The sequence below is a fragment of the Protopterus annectens genome, chromosome 11.part0 (genome assembly GCF_019279795.1).
Source record: "Protopterus annectens isolate FY-2018-M chromosome 11.part0, PAN1.0, whole genome shotgun sequence".
Taxonomy (NCBI): domain Eukaryota; kingdom Metazoa; phylum Chordata; order Ceratodontiformes; family Protopteridae; genus Protopterus; species Protopterus annectens.
In genome coordinates this window covers 76,008,710-76,025,960 of record NC_056745.1, presented here as the reverse complement: position 1 = coordinate 76,025,960, position 17,251 = coordinate 76,008,710, and positions in this window count along the sequence as shown.

Here is a 17,251-nt window from a genome sequence, read left to right as displayed (position 1 = left end):
TCTCTCTCTCTCTCTGTCTCTCTCTCTGTCAGTCTCTGCAATAGAGTGATTGAGTTTGTTGGCAGCGATTGCAGCCTGCTTTTGTAGGTATTTGCACATGAGCATGTGATGGCCTCTGCACCAATTTGTGGCCACCATTTGCTAATTGCATGCAGCCTGCTGTGTAGTAATTGCAGTAATCACCGTCATAGCAACCCAGTACTATAAATTGCTAACTCAGGTAGGCATGGCCCTTTCAGCTTTCCAAGATGGAGATCATCCTTGTTTGCTGTGGACATCATTGTTTAAGACAGAAGGTTGGTATAGTTCTTATATCAGAAGCCAGGGTTGTTGCCAGTGATTTACATTTTGTACTCAGACCTAAATGTTGCTGCTTCCAGTACACACTTGTCAGTGTAGAAATGTACTCACCCCTCAAAATGCTAACCCAAGATACATGGAAGGATGTACTTTCTTTTCAAAATGTACAATTAACTGCCATACAAAGCTAGTTATTGAGATGTATTCCTTTGGCACAAAACTTGTTTGTGAACTGCTATACTGTAAATATTCATTTACTCAGTTCTAAACAGTTTGTGCTTTTTTAGTGCTGACATTAGCACAAGCTACTCAAGAAAACTGGACACATTTCAGTACTGTGAGTATGCTTACCTACATCCTTGGTAGACCCTGCACACACAGGTATATTCTACATTTTAGTAGGGGTGCAGAAGTACAGAGAGTGTACGTATTATTGTGTGAATTTTATCTTGCTGAACTTACAGGGTTGCTGTGTACATGTTAGTTTATCAAGGCAAGTAGTCTGTCTGGATAACTCCCAACTGTGGACCTATCCACATGGTAGACAGAGATTAGCCTGTTATTTTTTGTCTGTGCACCACACAGGTCTTTTCAGCACTAGAGCAATGGCATTGTTACAGTTGGTTGCTACCAGTACATGGCTACATCCTTTTGTATTTCAGTGTTGCATTCCTACATAAGGGTATGCTTCCAGAACTCCTTCCAGAGCTATTTGCACAGTGTGCAACAGCAGAAAGGCTGTTATGCCTCTGTGTTTCTGCCTCTGCCAGACCTCTCAAACACTCAGGTACATATTTGAACAGACTCAGGGAAAAGTAGAGAAAAAGTCAGGGACACCTTTAAAATATTAGTGCCATTAAGTTGAGACTTTGAGAGAACCAGAGCATATGGATTAATACACCTTTTCTGAAGTAAAATAAGTGTCTAACTCTTAATTATTGTCATTACTCATTATGTGTAATTCACCACTTTTCTGGCCAAAGTCAGTCTTTTTCGGAGGGATTCAGAGGGACAGACCTAAATTTTGTTTCAAAATCAGGGACATCCCTGAAAATTAGGGACAGTTGGGAGGTATGGCCTCTGCCCTAAATAGATATGTAAGTGTTTGTCCTGCTATGATATTGTGTGGGGGTTGTAAAGTGATGGTGTAACATTATTGCCTGCTACAATGGCTTCTTCTTTTATCACAGTCATGTAATGTAATCCCACAACAACTGTTGGTAAAGATCCACAGAACAAGTTGTGTGGTATGGCATTCCTATTTTTCCTTTACATTCACTAATTCTGATGCATGATATATTTATTTCAGCACCAACTTGTATATCTACTGTGGCTTAGTGGTACTTCATGCAATGTAGTGTGTACAAGGTCCGGGGTTTGAGACTGACAGAGGTGTTTTATTTTGCTGCTGAGCAGAACAAGGGCCCTCTCATACAGAGTGACTAAGGCACTTTTAAGCAGTTGTAAGCGGGTTTGCGTGGGATTGCGTGATGCTTAGCAATGCTTAGCTAAGCACAAACAAGCGCACACTCACACAAACCCGCTAACTACTGCTTAATAGTGCTTACTCCCGCTAAACCCCGGGCTCATTTCTTTGAAAGAAAAGAAACATGGGGAGATAGGAAAGTGGTGAAAAGGGGCACAAAGAGGGAAAGACAGTAGGGAAAATAGCTCAGGATGTGAAGGCAGGTGTAGGGAAGGTCCATAGCTGCCCATTTCTTTAACAGCAACAGCTGTGCATATGGAATAAATTTGGAGGTAAATATGAAACCTTCAACCCCTGATAGAGGGGAGAGGACAACAAAGTATGTTGTAATGCCAATTAAATTACATTCCATGTGTCCAGGGGACATGTGTGCAAAATGGACAGCTCTGTATGGGGTGTAATTTTTTGGGGGGGAGCAGATTGCCTTTTTTTTTTCAGGTGAGAGTGGAATATAGGGCAGGGGAAGTAGGTATATTTGGGGAAGTAGGTTGGGGAGGTAAAAAGACAAAACAAACAAGATGCATACAGGGGTGGAATATGACGTATGGGGTGGGTGAACACCATTGATGAGGAGGGATGTTTGGAAATCGCAGGCCCATTAGCCCACAGATGGCAACAGTGGAACTGAGATCCTCAACCTTGGGCATTCATCACTGCACCTTCATAGCCCAGAGGGTGGCTGTGCTGGGGGCTGTGTAGGAGGAGCAGGCTGACCCGGGAGTTACACCACTCGTGCCTCAAGCTGGCATAGAGTTTCTGCAACAGAATGCTTGATCTCTCTATGCACCACAACCCAGACCATTCGAAGGGTGATAGGTGGCCCTCCTCAGCCCACGCTTGTGCTCGAAATTGAGTGCCTTCTCCAACACTGGCCATGCTGACTGCAGAAGGGAGCTACAACCAGTTATGGCAAGTATTCCCACCTGTGGAGCTTAAATATGCCTCATTTCCCACACTTATTTGTGATTGGCCACTTTTGAAAAAACTCAGCTGTAAGCACACCTGCTTAGCTGATGTTAGCAATGTTTAATATCCCTTTGATAGATATGTGCCTGTTGAAAGTGCATGGTTATGAAAGGCTGTCATGGCTTAGTGGTTATATACTGTGACTATAGTGCACAGTATCCCGAGTTCGAGCACTGTCACTGCTTTTTATTTTCCTACTGGCCAGACCTGAATGGTTAAGGAACAGTAAAGGAAGTGTGGCCATGTTTAGCCGACTTTGCTCAACTTTGCCCGACTTTGCTCAGCATTGCTCGACGGTGCCTGACATTGCCCGATGTTGCGCTGGTTATTGTGGTGCGCAGCTACACGCAAACATGTTCTAGTTGCACTAGTTGGCGCAATGCGCATCTCCATGCAAAGACATTGCGCTAGTTAACGCAGTGCTCAGCTACAAGCAATTAAATATAAATATGCTCAATACCAGTAAAATATGCTTAGCAGTGTTTTATCAGTATGCATAACCATTTCACCTTTCTATATATATATATATATATATATATATATATATATATATATATATATATATATATATATATATGTATATATATAAAATTCGTTCACTACTGCATATAACATTTCAATGCTTTTTACAAAACTTTAAATAATACATGTCAGAAAATATTTATGTATACAGATTTCCAACAAAAAATGAAAAGTGTAGTGGTGGGACTCGAACTGGGAATGCCTCCTCTTTATGCGAAGGGTCTAACCACTACACTATCGCTTTTTCACTTAATTTGCATATATTTTTCTTATTATCCTCTTCGGTGTCTAAACTGCTAACTGTAGCTAAGCAATGGGCAAACCCATGCAAACACACGCAAATACGGGCAGCTATATCAGAATTGAAAAAAAATTTATGAAGGCTCAGGAGGAAACAACCTAATAGGAACTCTTCAAGATCTGTCCAGGCCATTGTTTGCCTCTGAGAGAGTACACAGGAAATGGTGGAAGTCAGCCAACCATCTGGATAAGGTCACTTTAGAAACTGGAAGACCCATTTTTTTTTTCTGAGACAAATAATAATTAAAATGCAGTTTCTGTTCAGCTCTGTCGGAATAGTTTGGAAAAAGACTGGTAGATCTATAGATTGGTTAATATTGGTTTTGAGACACGACTTTGGGAGAAAAGAAGAGGGGTTAGTTCTTAATGATACTGTCCTATGAAAAAAAAAAAAATAGGTGTGTGAACGAAGAGCTTGAGCTTTGATCTCTTGGACCCTTGCAGCAAGTGAGTAAAATATAGTTTTCATTTTCAATAACAAAAAAATAAAACATCGAAGCAGACAGTTCGAAGAGGTAGTATCTTTCAAAAATCTGATCCACTACAGATTGATTGAGAGACCACTCGAGAGGCATCAGAATAGATCTGCTCAGCCTGTCCGCCAATAGGTTGGACCTGCGGGGATGTGCATTGCTATCAGAAACCGCTGAGCGTTAAAAGCACTGCTCTCTATCTCCAGGACATTTATGTGCAGATGGTATTCTATGGTTGCCACATCCGGTGGACCATCCTGCCCTGATGCCCCCCCCCCCAATCTCAGGGGGTGCATCCATAGTGACTGGCAACTGGACGTGAATAGCATCCACTGTGGCGAGCATGTAGGCGAGCCAGTGGTAGAAGAACAATGGCGCAGCCATAAAGACCTAGAACCTTCAGTATAAATCTGGCTTTGATCTTGTACTTTGCAATAGAAATAGCGAATTTTTGGATGTCCGAGATTCTTTGATCTGTTAGTCTGGCTAACATTTTTGCCAGTGTTTAATTCTGCGCCTATAAAGGTGATTATTTGGCAGCAGAGCAGAGAAGATTTTTAAAATTTTATGAAATTCCCAAACTCCTGCAAAGCTGTAGAGTTCTGCTGTGACCACTGCCATGCATTTGGTAAACACTGGGGGGGGGCTGAGTGAGGCCAAAGGGCAGGCTCTGGGTAATGACTGACTGGTCCCTAGCCGGAGGAAGAGGAACCTCTGGTGTGAATTTTTATCTTTTGATGTGATCATCCTTAAGGTCTAGGGAGCACAAGCAGTTGTATTTCTTTTACTTTTTATATTTGTACAGGGTTTACTATATGGGGGAGTGTAGTGTTAGAATGTACACATGTGAGCGGACTCGCTCATGTAACTAGACATTTCTCGAGTTTCAAACTTCCAGGGTCGTGGATTTTTGGACTGATCGGCAGTCCGACATGCCCCCTACACTCGTCCACGCTCCGTGTTAGTTTTAGAGTTAAGGCAGCGTGCCCTCATTAATATGCATGGCATGCTGCCATCTTACTCTTAGACTGGCTCTTCCGTGTAAGACTAATTTAGTCTTACACGGAAGATTAGTGAATCCTAGGGTAAGTGTGTCAAAGAAAAGGTGAAGAGAAAGTGTCCACCTAAAACATCTTGACGAAAAAAATGTATATGTGTGTGTATGTGTATGTTAAATGTAAAAGAAACTGTTAGTAAGTATAATACATTACGATACACATTTCAACTAACGTAGATGACTAATAAGATAAACAGTATTGTTAAGAACAATTAAAACAGTGTTGTTAAAAACTATTTTCTTATAAAAAACAAGTCACCTGAGTAAACTTCTTAACTTAAGGATGCATGCTAAAGAGGTGACTTAATTTAAGCCAGGTAGAGTATATGAATTTAACCTAAGTTGCCAAACCAATTCATGTTTCTCCAATGTCAATTGGTAAGGTCCACCCTTTCCATCTAAAGCTACCTAGTCTATAACTTTGAACAAAAATGAATGAGAGGGGTGCTCACTACAGTGTCTAGCCAGAGCGTTAATGGTGCTTTTTTTCTTAATGTGGTAAACGTTTGTAAATCCTATCCTTTAGCTTCCTGTCCATTTTTCCTACGTAAAATGCTGACAAAACTGACAGGAAGCTAAGTACACCACAGATTTGGAATTACAGTTGTACCTACCTCTGGCTTTATATTCATGCTGGTTTACTGTGAAACTAAACCCTGTAGCAATGTACCTACAATAGTTACACGCTTCACATTTATAAGTTCCTTCGGTCCTAAGAGGCTTCAGACTATTATTTTCTATAATGTTTTTCAGGTTTCTACCCTTCTTACAAATAATGATCGGGTAGTCACCTAATTTCTCTATTGTGTCCCTCTCAAAGGTCAATAAACACCAATTCCTTTTGAAAATGTTCTTAATTAAGTTTGCCTCCAAACAAAAGGGTGTAATGAAACTTCTCTTAAAACTCACTATTTCCTTAACCATGGAACATTTCTCTGGTGGAGTAATGCTAGTCTTAGTTAGGGCCAAACCATCCGACCTTTCTCCCACATTCAAATCTGTTACCTCAGTAATACGTTCCCTCTTAGTGAGAACTGGACTGAAAGAACCTGCCAACCTTTTGAAGCGGACTTCACTTACTAGCTCATCAGTCATCTTCCCTGGGTAACCTCGACTCATGAACATATGTTTCAACAAGGTACATTCATCTTCAAAGGAAGTATCCTCAGTTGTCATCCTGGCAGCTCTTACCAGCTGTCCTTTGAGGACAGACCTTTTCTGATGGAACAGGTGACAACTGGAATAGTGCAACATTGTGTTCGAGTACGTAGGCCTTCTATATATTTTAGCCATGTACCCTTCACCTACAGGATCCCTCTTTAATTCTACATCTAAATAGTTAATGATGTTCTCTCCATAGGTGAAGGTGAATTTCAAAAAAGGTGTACTATTGTTCAAAGTTTCCATAAATAGTTGTGCGTCATCCACACTCCCCTCAAACATAATAAAAATATCATCCAGAAACCTTTTGTAAAGTTTTACCTTCTTGTAAATGTTCTTCTTGAAAATAAACTCACTTTCCCATTGAGCTAGGAACAGGTTGGCATAGCTCGCCCCACATGGCGAACCCATAGCTACACCTACCACTTGTTTGTATATGTTGCCATTAAAAATAACAAAGTTGTTGTTTAAGATAATATATAGCAACTCCTGGATTATCCTTATCTCATTACTCTCAGCCTCATAAAATAACAATTTCTTGGTAATGTATTCAATTCCTACCTCATGAGGGATAGAAAAGTAAAGATCAACAACATCTATTGTTAAGAAAAAAATATTCTTATGATAAACAAAATTCTCTAAACTTTTCAAAAAGACCCATGAGTCTTTGTAAATTTGTTCTTCTCTGGCTACATACTTTTTTAACAAGTGGTCTACATATTTAGAACATGCATAAGTAATGGACGACCTTGCATTCACTAAAGCTCTTATCGGCGAATCATTGACATTTTTATGGAGCTTAGGTAATCCAAACAGGTTTGGTATTCTTGGTTTCAAAATCACTAAATAATTGTACACCTCAACACTGATCAAACCTTCAATCAGTAAGTCTCTAAAAAAGGAAAAAACTCTGTTGTGTGCAGTGTTCATTTCATTGAGACTAAATTTTACATAAATCTCACTGTCCAACACTCCCAACATTCTAGTCTCATAGTCATCATTGTTCATAATCACCAGTCCACCGCCTTTGTCTGGTTTCAAAATTCGGACTGGTAAAGATTTAACGGAGCTGAGGGCTTCAGCCTCGTTTTTGGTAATGTTCACCATGTCATGTTTCTTAACACCCTTGTGAAAGTTTCTTAAATCGAACTCGCACATATGTTCAAACAAAGATAAGGAAGGACAAATAGGTGGGTTGTAAGTACTAGCCACCCTTAAAGGACCAACATCGACAACTTTGTCACCAAATATTAGAGCCAAGTTCAGCTTCCGAATGTAAAGTTTTAAGTCTATCAGAACCCCTGCCAAATTAAAATGGCCAGCGGGTACAAAAGTTAACCCCTTACTGAAAAGCTCACACAGTCCAAGGTCGAAGGTAAAACTAGAAAAATTGTACACTTTAAAGTCACCACTTTGGTTCAACAACACAACTGGATCACTGGTTACCTGCTGAATTTGTGGTTCTCTTTTCTGCCCTTCATGTTGTACCTCCATTGGTGGTTTTGGCCTCGGTTGGAAAAATAATTATTCAGTTCATTACCATTAAATTGGCTGTTACTGGCTCTATTGTTGACCGGGTGGCTTTCTGTGATATTGTCACTCCAATTACCTTCAAAGAAATCAAGATCGTTAACCCCTGGGCCTACCCCTATGGGTAGCTTAACAACAGAATCTGTGTTCATGCTGTTATGGTTAACATTCTGAGTAATTGGGTGACCAAAAATATTTTTACCCTGAGAAGGTGGTTGTTTCGGGTAAGCCACCCAATTCTTAAAGTCACTTATGTCTCTCCTTAACTTTTTAAATTTCACTTCAGCATTTTTACTCAACTGTTGTTCAGTTGAAGTCGTTGTGGTACCTTACAAAATCAGGGTGTGTTTTTATGGCCTAGTTCAACTCTGTAATATCGTTAGATGAGCAGTCTATGGTAATAGAATAATGCTTGCACATAGTATCCATTAGCTCAGTACCGTGTTTGTTAAAAAGGTCTATCAGCTCATTGTAAAAGTCAGTCCCCGCTTCCAAACCTGAAGGGTACTGCCAAGACCGTAAACCCTTCGGAACTACACCTTGGTTTTTTACATTTGTCAGAATACATGATTTCCAGTTGTAATTTCTTTAGCTTAAACATTTTTCGATCAATTTTTTGTAATTTAACTGCCAGTGACTCACCTCCTTCAGCCGAGCATTCACCAAGCACATTGGTACTGTTACCTCCAAAAACCGGCTGTGCTTTTAACCACTCAGAAACATTAGGAAGACAAATAAGCCCCAAGGAGGACTCGGTTGTAGTTTTAAAACCTCGAACAAGTTCGCCAGTGCTATTAATCCCAGCAGGAATGTTGCTAGATGATGTGTTAGATCCATTTAATCCCACTCCACAACTTATGTTGTTTTGAGAACTCGAACCATTTGAAAGCCCTCTTGTAGTGTTCAAAGCTGCAGGGACGTTCGGTCTTACTACAGCATCTGGTTGAGATAAATTGTCCATGTGCAAAGATAGAGTGTCAAGCCTTTCATTCATAAGGTGCAGTAGTTGGGTCAGGTTACCAATGTCATTTGTACCAGCAACCGAATTTGTTGATGACTGGACCAGAAACTCCATGGAAGTGTCCAAGCTGTTACCATGATGCCAAAAACTTGCAAATCCAGAAAAACAACAAGGAAACTTGAGAAAATGAAACAAAACACAGGCTCTGATCTAACTTGAACCACTCACTGCAGTTTATTGTAAAGCGCTTTTCGTCAACACTAATGGAAAACTTCTTCAGACAACAAGGTACAACAAAGCAGTCCTTTTAAAACTAAAAGGGCGGCAACATTAACAATCAGCTCATTACCCTAATTACTCAAAGAATCAATCAATTAGAAAACATAAAAATCCTGTTACAGATTTGACACGCAACAAAAATTCTGAATAGAAAATGTTAAACCTAAATTCTGAATAGAAAATTTTTTTCACCCTTTTGTTTGGAGGCAAACTTAATTAAGAACATTTTCAAAAGGAATTGGTGTTTATTGAGCTTTGAGAGGAACACAATAGAGAAATTAGGTGACTACCCGGTCATTATTTTTAAGAAGGGTAGAAACCTGAAAAACATTATAGAAAACAATAGTCCGAAGCCTCTTAGGAACAAAGGAACTTATAAATGTGAAGTGTGTAACTATTGTAGGTACATTGCTACAGGGTTCAGTTTCACAGTAAACCAGCATGAATATAAAGCCAGAGGTAGGTACAACTGTAATCCCAAATCTGTGGTGTACTTAGCTTCCTGTCAGTTTTGTTCAGCATTTTATGTAGGAAAAACAGACAGGAAGCTAATGGATAGGATTTACGAACATGTTTACCACATGAAGAAAAAAGCACCATTAACGCTCTGGCTAGACACTGTGGTGAACACCCCTCTCATTCATTTTTGTTTAAAGTTATAGACTAGGTAACTTTAGATGGAAAGGGTGGACCTTACCAATTGATATTGGAGAAACATTAATTGGTTTGGCAACTTAGGTTAAATTCATATACTCTACCTGGCTTAAATGAAGTCACCTCTTTAGCATGCATCCTTAAGTTAAGAAGTTTACTCAGGTTACTTGTTTTTTATAAGAAAATTGTTTTTAACAACACTGTTTTAATTGTTCTTAACAATACTGTTTATCTTATTAGTCATCTACATTAGTTGAAATGTGTATCATAATGTATTATACTTATTAACAGTTTCTTGTACATTTAACATACACATAGACACACATATACATTTTTTTCATCAAGATGTTTTAGGTGGACACTTTCTCTTCACCTTTTCTTTGACACAGTCTTTTAGGCAGTTACAGTTTGGTAATTTTTGCCTTGTTTTGCACAGGAACACAATGTCCATTTTAAAGTGTTTACTTATTCATTATTGTTTTATACAGTAGTATATATGGGTATTTTTAATAAGATTGCTGCTTTAATAAGATTGCTGCTATAGTAAGAAAAGTATAATTTTGGTTTAACATTTTCTATTCAGAATTTTTGTTGAGTGTCAAGTCTGTAACAGGATTTTTATGTTTTCTAATTGATTGATTCTTTGAGTAATTAGGGTAATGAGTTGATTGTTAATGTTGCCGCCCTTTTAGTTTTAAAAGGACTGCTTTGTTGTACCTTGTCTGAAGAAGTTTTCCATTAGTGTTGATGAAAAGCACTTTACAATAAACTGTAGTGAGTGGTTCAAATTAGATCGGAGCCTCTGTTTTGTTTCATTTTCTCAAATGTTCATATCTAAGAAACAACTGCAGACTTGTCTCACACCTTGTGTAACTTTTGTAAAATTAAAAGGAAAACCACAAGTAACGGTGAAGCACTGTGTCACACAAAAAAGACTTTAATCCACTGGTTTAGCGCTTTTAGCCCAAAAATTAGGCCTTTATCAGAACAAACTATTAAAAAACTGTTCCATTTTTATAGCATCATCAGTACACATCAAACCAATCAGATCTCAGTTTTCTTAAAACTTAATATAAATATATATATATATATATATATATATATATATATATATATATATATATATATATATATATATATGTGTGTGTGTGTGTAAAATACATCCTAAATAATACAGAAAAAAACCAACCCCAGCGGAGTAAATGCTCAGCAGGAAAGCAAAACCAAAGTTAAAATGACAACAAAGTACCTGCTGAGCAAAGCAATGAAGGGAACTAGCAACTCAAAGTCCAAACACTCCCAACAAATGTCCGTGGATAAAAATCCAACGCTTCCAGCAAATGCGTGTAGATAGAAAGTCCAAATGATCCGTTAGAACTAAAAACAGGCTTTATTGATAAAGGTTAAGCGTAACTTCATCAGACCTCTATTTACATATAAAAACAGTGTTTTAAATACAAAAAGGGCAGGACCATAGAACCTCCTTAAAGAAACAGTATATCTAAAACACACAAGAGACATGATACAAAAACATCAGCTCATACATGGTAAGTATAAGTAATATGCAGCACATGTAACACATTAATAAAATGCTTAAAAATAAAAATAATAAATGAACTTTTAAAATGAATATAAAATCTGTAATAAACAATATAAATATAGATAGTGCTGCCATCACTTATTCTTCAGCCTCCTGGATTTCAATAAGCATAGGAACCTTCCCATTTAAACCTAAACCTAATAATCCAATGTATCTCTCTAGTCTCAGTATAGTTCCCAATGTCCCCTCTCCGGTGAGTCCTATGAACCTGCTCCAATACCCTAAACTTAAATTGATGTGCCATGCCCTCCTCTTTAGTATGTTTGGCTAGGGCATTATGGCCTTTCCTTGTATGATAGGCATGCTCCCTAATTCTATCTCTTAACACCCTATTCGTCTTGCCTACATAGTAGGCTGGACATGATACGCATGAAGCTAGATAAACAACGTCCTTTGACATACAATTGCCCTTAGTCTGAATGTAAAATGTACCAGATCCATATGGGTAAACAAAAGCTTGATTTTTCTTATTCCGATAGACAAACTTAGGTCCATCACCATGGTAAACTTCAGAAATGTATTGGAACTATTGATCCAGACAGTTTTTGTTAGATTTATACACATACATCCACGATTGTCCTGAGATTGGTGATTTGATTTGGGTGACCATGGATGTCCAGTCCTTGTTCACGGTCATTCCCAATATGGGGGGCATCAGGATGGTTGAGTCTTATTTGAGGAGATCTACCATTCCATTGGACCATGATGTTGATTTGATCATACTATTGCTGGGCATTATCTTGGATTCTAACATCTTCAGCTTCCATGATAAGATCTTCCTACAGCGAGATGGCGTGGCAATGGGCACTTCATGTGCCAACAGCGAGCACTGTCATCTGTTTCAGAATGACCTGTTCAAGGAGTGTGCACCGTTCTACAGACGCTTTGTGGATGATCTTTTCTTTGCATGGAAGGGTACATCTGCCCAGCTGGAAGATTTCTTTGTATGGATCAATAGTTCCAATACATTTCTGAAGTTTACCATGGAATGGTCTCCAACTACGATTCCATTTCTAGATGTTTATGTGGATAAACTACCTGGTGGGATTGTCAACACAGGAGTATACCGCAAGAGTTGCCATAGGAACACCCTACTTCATCGCTCTAGTATGCACCCAGGTTTTGTTTATAACAATATAGTGAAGGGACAATCCATGAGGATGTCCAGATACACACCTGGGGACACACAACTAGAAGAGGAGTTGGAAGATCTAGAAATGAGACTTGTGGAACGAGGGTATAATCAACAGGATATCATTAGAGGGATGGATGGTATTCATGATCTGAGGGACGATAGGGCCAAACCATATTTCTCAGAAGGGGCAATGGATTTGTATACAGGTGATACCAGGATGGTTAAAGAGACAGATAGTTGGTATACAGGCAACAACAATATCTTTTTTCCGATTTACTATACCAGAGATATTGGCAATGTTAAGGATATTTTCTCCAAACATTGGCATGTCTTGTTGGTAGACCCGAACATCAAGGGTCTGTTAGGTGATGGACCTAAGTTTGTCTATCGGAATAAGAAAAATCTTAAGAGGTTGCTTTGTTACCCAAAAACATATTATACACCGACTGTTACACTAGGGCCTTATATGACACCTTGTAAGAAGTGTAATTTTTGCTCGTACATATTGACTGATCCGGCTTTTGTTTACCCATATGGATCTGGTACATTTTACATTCAGACTAAGGGCAATTGTATGTCAAAGGACGTTGTTTATCTAGCTTCATCAGCCTACTATGTAGGCAAGACGAATAGGGTGTTAAGAGATAGAATTAGGGAGCATGCCTATCATACAAGGAAAGGCAACTTACATAATGCCCTAGCCAAACATACTAAAGAGGAGGGCATGGCACATCAATTTAAGTTTAGGGTATTGGAGCAGGTTCATGACTCACGGACATTGGGAACTATACTGAGACTAGAGAGATACATTGGATTATTAGGTTTAGGGCTGATCAGCCCCCAGGTTTAAATGGGAAGGTTCCTATACGTCCCTTATTGAAATCCAGGAGGCTGAAGAATAAGTGATGGCAGCACTATCTATATTTATATTGTTTATTACAGATTTTTTATATTCATTTAAAAGTTCATTTATTATTTTTATTTTAAGCATTTTATTAATGTGTTACATGTTGTGCTGCATATTACTTATACTTACCATGTATGAGCTGATGTTTTTTGTATCCCTCATGTCTCTTGTGTGTTTTAGATATACTGTTTCATTAAGGAGGTTCTATGGTCCTTGGCCCTTTTGTATTTAAAACACTGTTTTTATATGTAAATAGAGGTCTGATAGGCGACTGCTGGCGTAACCTTTATCAATAAAGCCTGTTTTTTAGTTCTTAACACGTATTTGGATCATTTGGACTTTCTATCTACACGCATTTGCTGGAAGCGTTTGGATTTTTTATCCACGGATATTTGTTGGGAGTGTTTGGACTTTGAGTTGCTAGTTCCCTTCATTGCTTTGCTCAGCAGGTATTTTGTTGTTATTTTAACATCCTAAATAATGCATTAATTTCTACAAGTATATAAACCATTTACATTTATTATAATAGGCTTTTCTTTTCAACACAGCTTTATAGTTGACACCATTGTTAAGCCCTGGTGCCCTGCATGCATCCAAAAGAACCTGCCATTTGAACTCTCTAAAATCTAGTTCCCCATCTCTGTCTCTATTAAAATCCACTGGAACATGATCTATAACTGTGAAAAGAAACTTAACACTGTCATTGTTAACCACACAGCCTATTATAATAAATGTAAATAGTTTATATGCTTGTTAAAAATGAATGCATTATTTAGGATGTATTTTACACACATATATATATATATTTTTATATTAAGTTTTAAGAAAACTGAGATCTGATTGGTTTGATGTGTACTGATGATGCTATAAAAATGTGACAGTTTTTAACAGTTTGTTCTGATGAAGGCCTAATTTTTGGGCTGAAAGTGCTAAACCAGTGGATTAAAGTCTTTTTTGTGTGACACAGTGCTTCACCATTACTTGTGGTTTTCCTTTTAAATGTTCATAACTCTTGAACCTGGTAACTAAAGAAGTGTAAATGACAGACTTTTCAGCACAAAGTAACCTTTCCAGTGTTATCATGTATTACATTGTATGACTTAAAAGTGGATTGAATTTATAAGTCACAATAAACACAGTAAGTATGTATACTATGTTACTGCAATTCACTTAAAAATAAATAGCACAAGTTTTACATGAAGATGCATTTCCTGTACAACAGGAAGTTTGCAACTCCAATGTCTGTTATTACTGACTTACTGTAACTGTATTTTTTTAGAAAATTAAAGATTTTGTAAGAACTGAACAAATATGAGGCAAAATTGGGGATGATCTGCAACATTAGGTAGAGCTGAGAAGCATTCCCCTGCTCCTAATGGCAATCATTGTAAACATGACCCACAGTTCAATATGATTCTGCATCTTGTTGGAATTTAATAAAATAAGAAACCTACATCAATCAAAAAAATGGTCTTTGGGGATTCACATGTCTGTAGCTCCTGCAGGGAATTTCTAGTCATATGATTATGGATTGCCAGGGAAGCACTGTGACTGATTGTTAACATATTGCAGGTGCTTTAACTGTATAATAATATAACATAGGTTGGTGACCCATATCCTCTTACTATGGGATACAGGTGAATATATAAATTTTTAAGTTGTTTATGGTCATGATCCTTTTTTATACATATAGATATAGATATAGCTATAGATTTAGATATAGATACAGATATACATATAGATATAGACATAGACATACATATAGATATAGATATAGATGTAGATATAGATATACATATACATATAGATATACATATAGATATTTAATTTCATTAGTTATGAAAACAGTGTTCAGGTAGTCTAGGAATACTGATTCCATCAGATAGGGATCATACACCCTTTCTTCTACCCAAGTGTCTAGACCTGATTGAAAATTAGTCTTTCCTGAGTCCTTTTCTTAATGGGTAACTGAGTCCAGAGAGCTGAAATTTTTAAAGTAATAAATGCCTGCCTCAGTTTAGTATTGAACATATTAAAAAATATGTAACTTTAAATTATTATACTTTAATGAAGATTTACCATGATACAAATCTATATTTAAACATAATTGTAAACAAGGATCAGGAAATATCTATAAGCCATTATTAATTTACTTCTTACATAACAGTAATGCAAACTAAAGAAATTTAGAAACTTACAACATTCAACATAAGTCCTATATTTTAAATTATTTTTAATAAACCTTTGCACATTTTCAATAATTTTTAAATTGCATTAATTAGAAAGACAAAAAGTGTTATTGTATATTAAAGTAGATATAATACAGGTAGTGTATAGTGCAGTTAATATACATATATGCAAATGAGTATAAAAACATCTCTGTATTTTATTCAATGCTAGGGTAGATGCCCCAGATTATCTCAGGTGTGGTGTTGCCCATGTGCACATTTGCCATAAGCTCTTAAAAGCAGCTGTCCCTTGCAGACAGAAAATCTGCCAGTGGTGTAGATTAGGTTCCATAAACCTACAAATATACTATTGTCTGGAACAGGATAGGAGTCAAATCCTACTCATTCACTTTGTTATTTAGTAAGAGTAGAGTGGGATTTAAGACCAAATCATTTGTTGCTTGTATATTTCTGGGTAGCTCAGGGATTCACACTCCATACGCCACATTGTTTAGCATGCAGACATGAGAAATATTGTAAAGTGAAGTTGTTTAACCTGAAAAATAGTCTGGTCAACAAATATTGTGTGTACCGTTACACCCCCCAAGATAAATACACAGCAGTGCACTTTGCACAACATTTATTTTAATTTTAATTATAGCAGTTATGACACTGGCAAAAATACCTTGAATGTTTTAAGATGTGGTGGCACAGTTAGCTGAAGTGTGCAAATCAAAATGACACTCACATACTGTCCTGAAACAGGGATGCATGATAACAACCATGTGTACAGTTACAATCCATTCTAATGGACATGGACATAGTCTGGCAAAGGATGTAGGTATGCAGGAGTACAGCTAAATGACCACCCAGTGTGCATCTGAATAATCTTAAATTGCAGCTAGAATTAAAGAGACTAGACCTGGATTTAATAATGAGACTACTAGAAACAGTGTCTCAAAATGTTACCAATCTCAAAATGTGTGGATGATGTAACAACCACCACGTGCATCACCATACAGGGAAACCAAAAGCTATGGCTAACCAGTGAGCTGTACAAGCTTGTAAAAGCTAGGAACGCAGCATTCAGATCAAATGATATGGATGGTCTAAGGGTTGCCAGAGCCAAACTGAACAAAGGTATTAAGGATGCAAAGAAAACCTATGTCAGGAAGATCCAGGGCCACTTTAGTGACCAGAGGTATACCAGACAACTATGAAAGGGCATAAAACTCATCACTGACTACAAATCTGCATCAGCCTCATGCAATGACAGCACTGAATGTTTGAACCAACTGAACATCTTCTTTAGCAGGTTTTTTGCAGATAACAAAATGGTGGCAAATAAACTACCTGTTGACAAGGATGAAGCAGTGTTGAGCCTGAACATAAATGATGTCATCAGAACCTTGAAACAGTTCAACCCAAGGAAAGCAGCTGGCCCAGATAACTTCATGGGTAGGGTACTACAGGAATGTGTGAAAGATCTGGCACCAGTGCTCATGGACATCTTCAATACTTCTCTACAACTAGCCAGTGTACAAAAATGTTCAAGAAGATGACCATCATTCCCTACCCAAGAAACCACAACCAAAAACTCTAAATGATTACCGACCAGTGGCTTTAACCTCAACAGTGATGAAATGCTTTGAGAGGCTGGTTAAAGATCACATAGCCTCAAGGATACCAGTGACTCTGGACACATTGCAGTTTGCATACAGGATGAACTATAGTACAGTGGATGCAATCTCC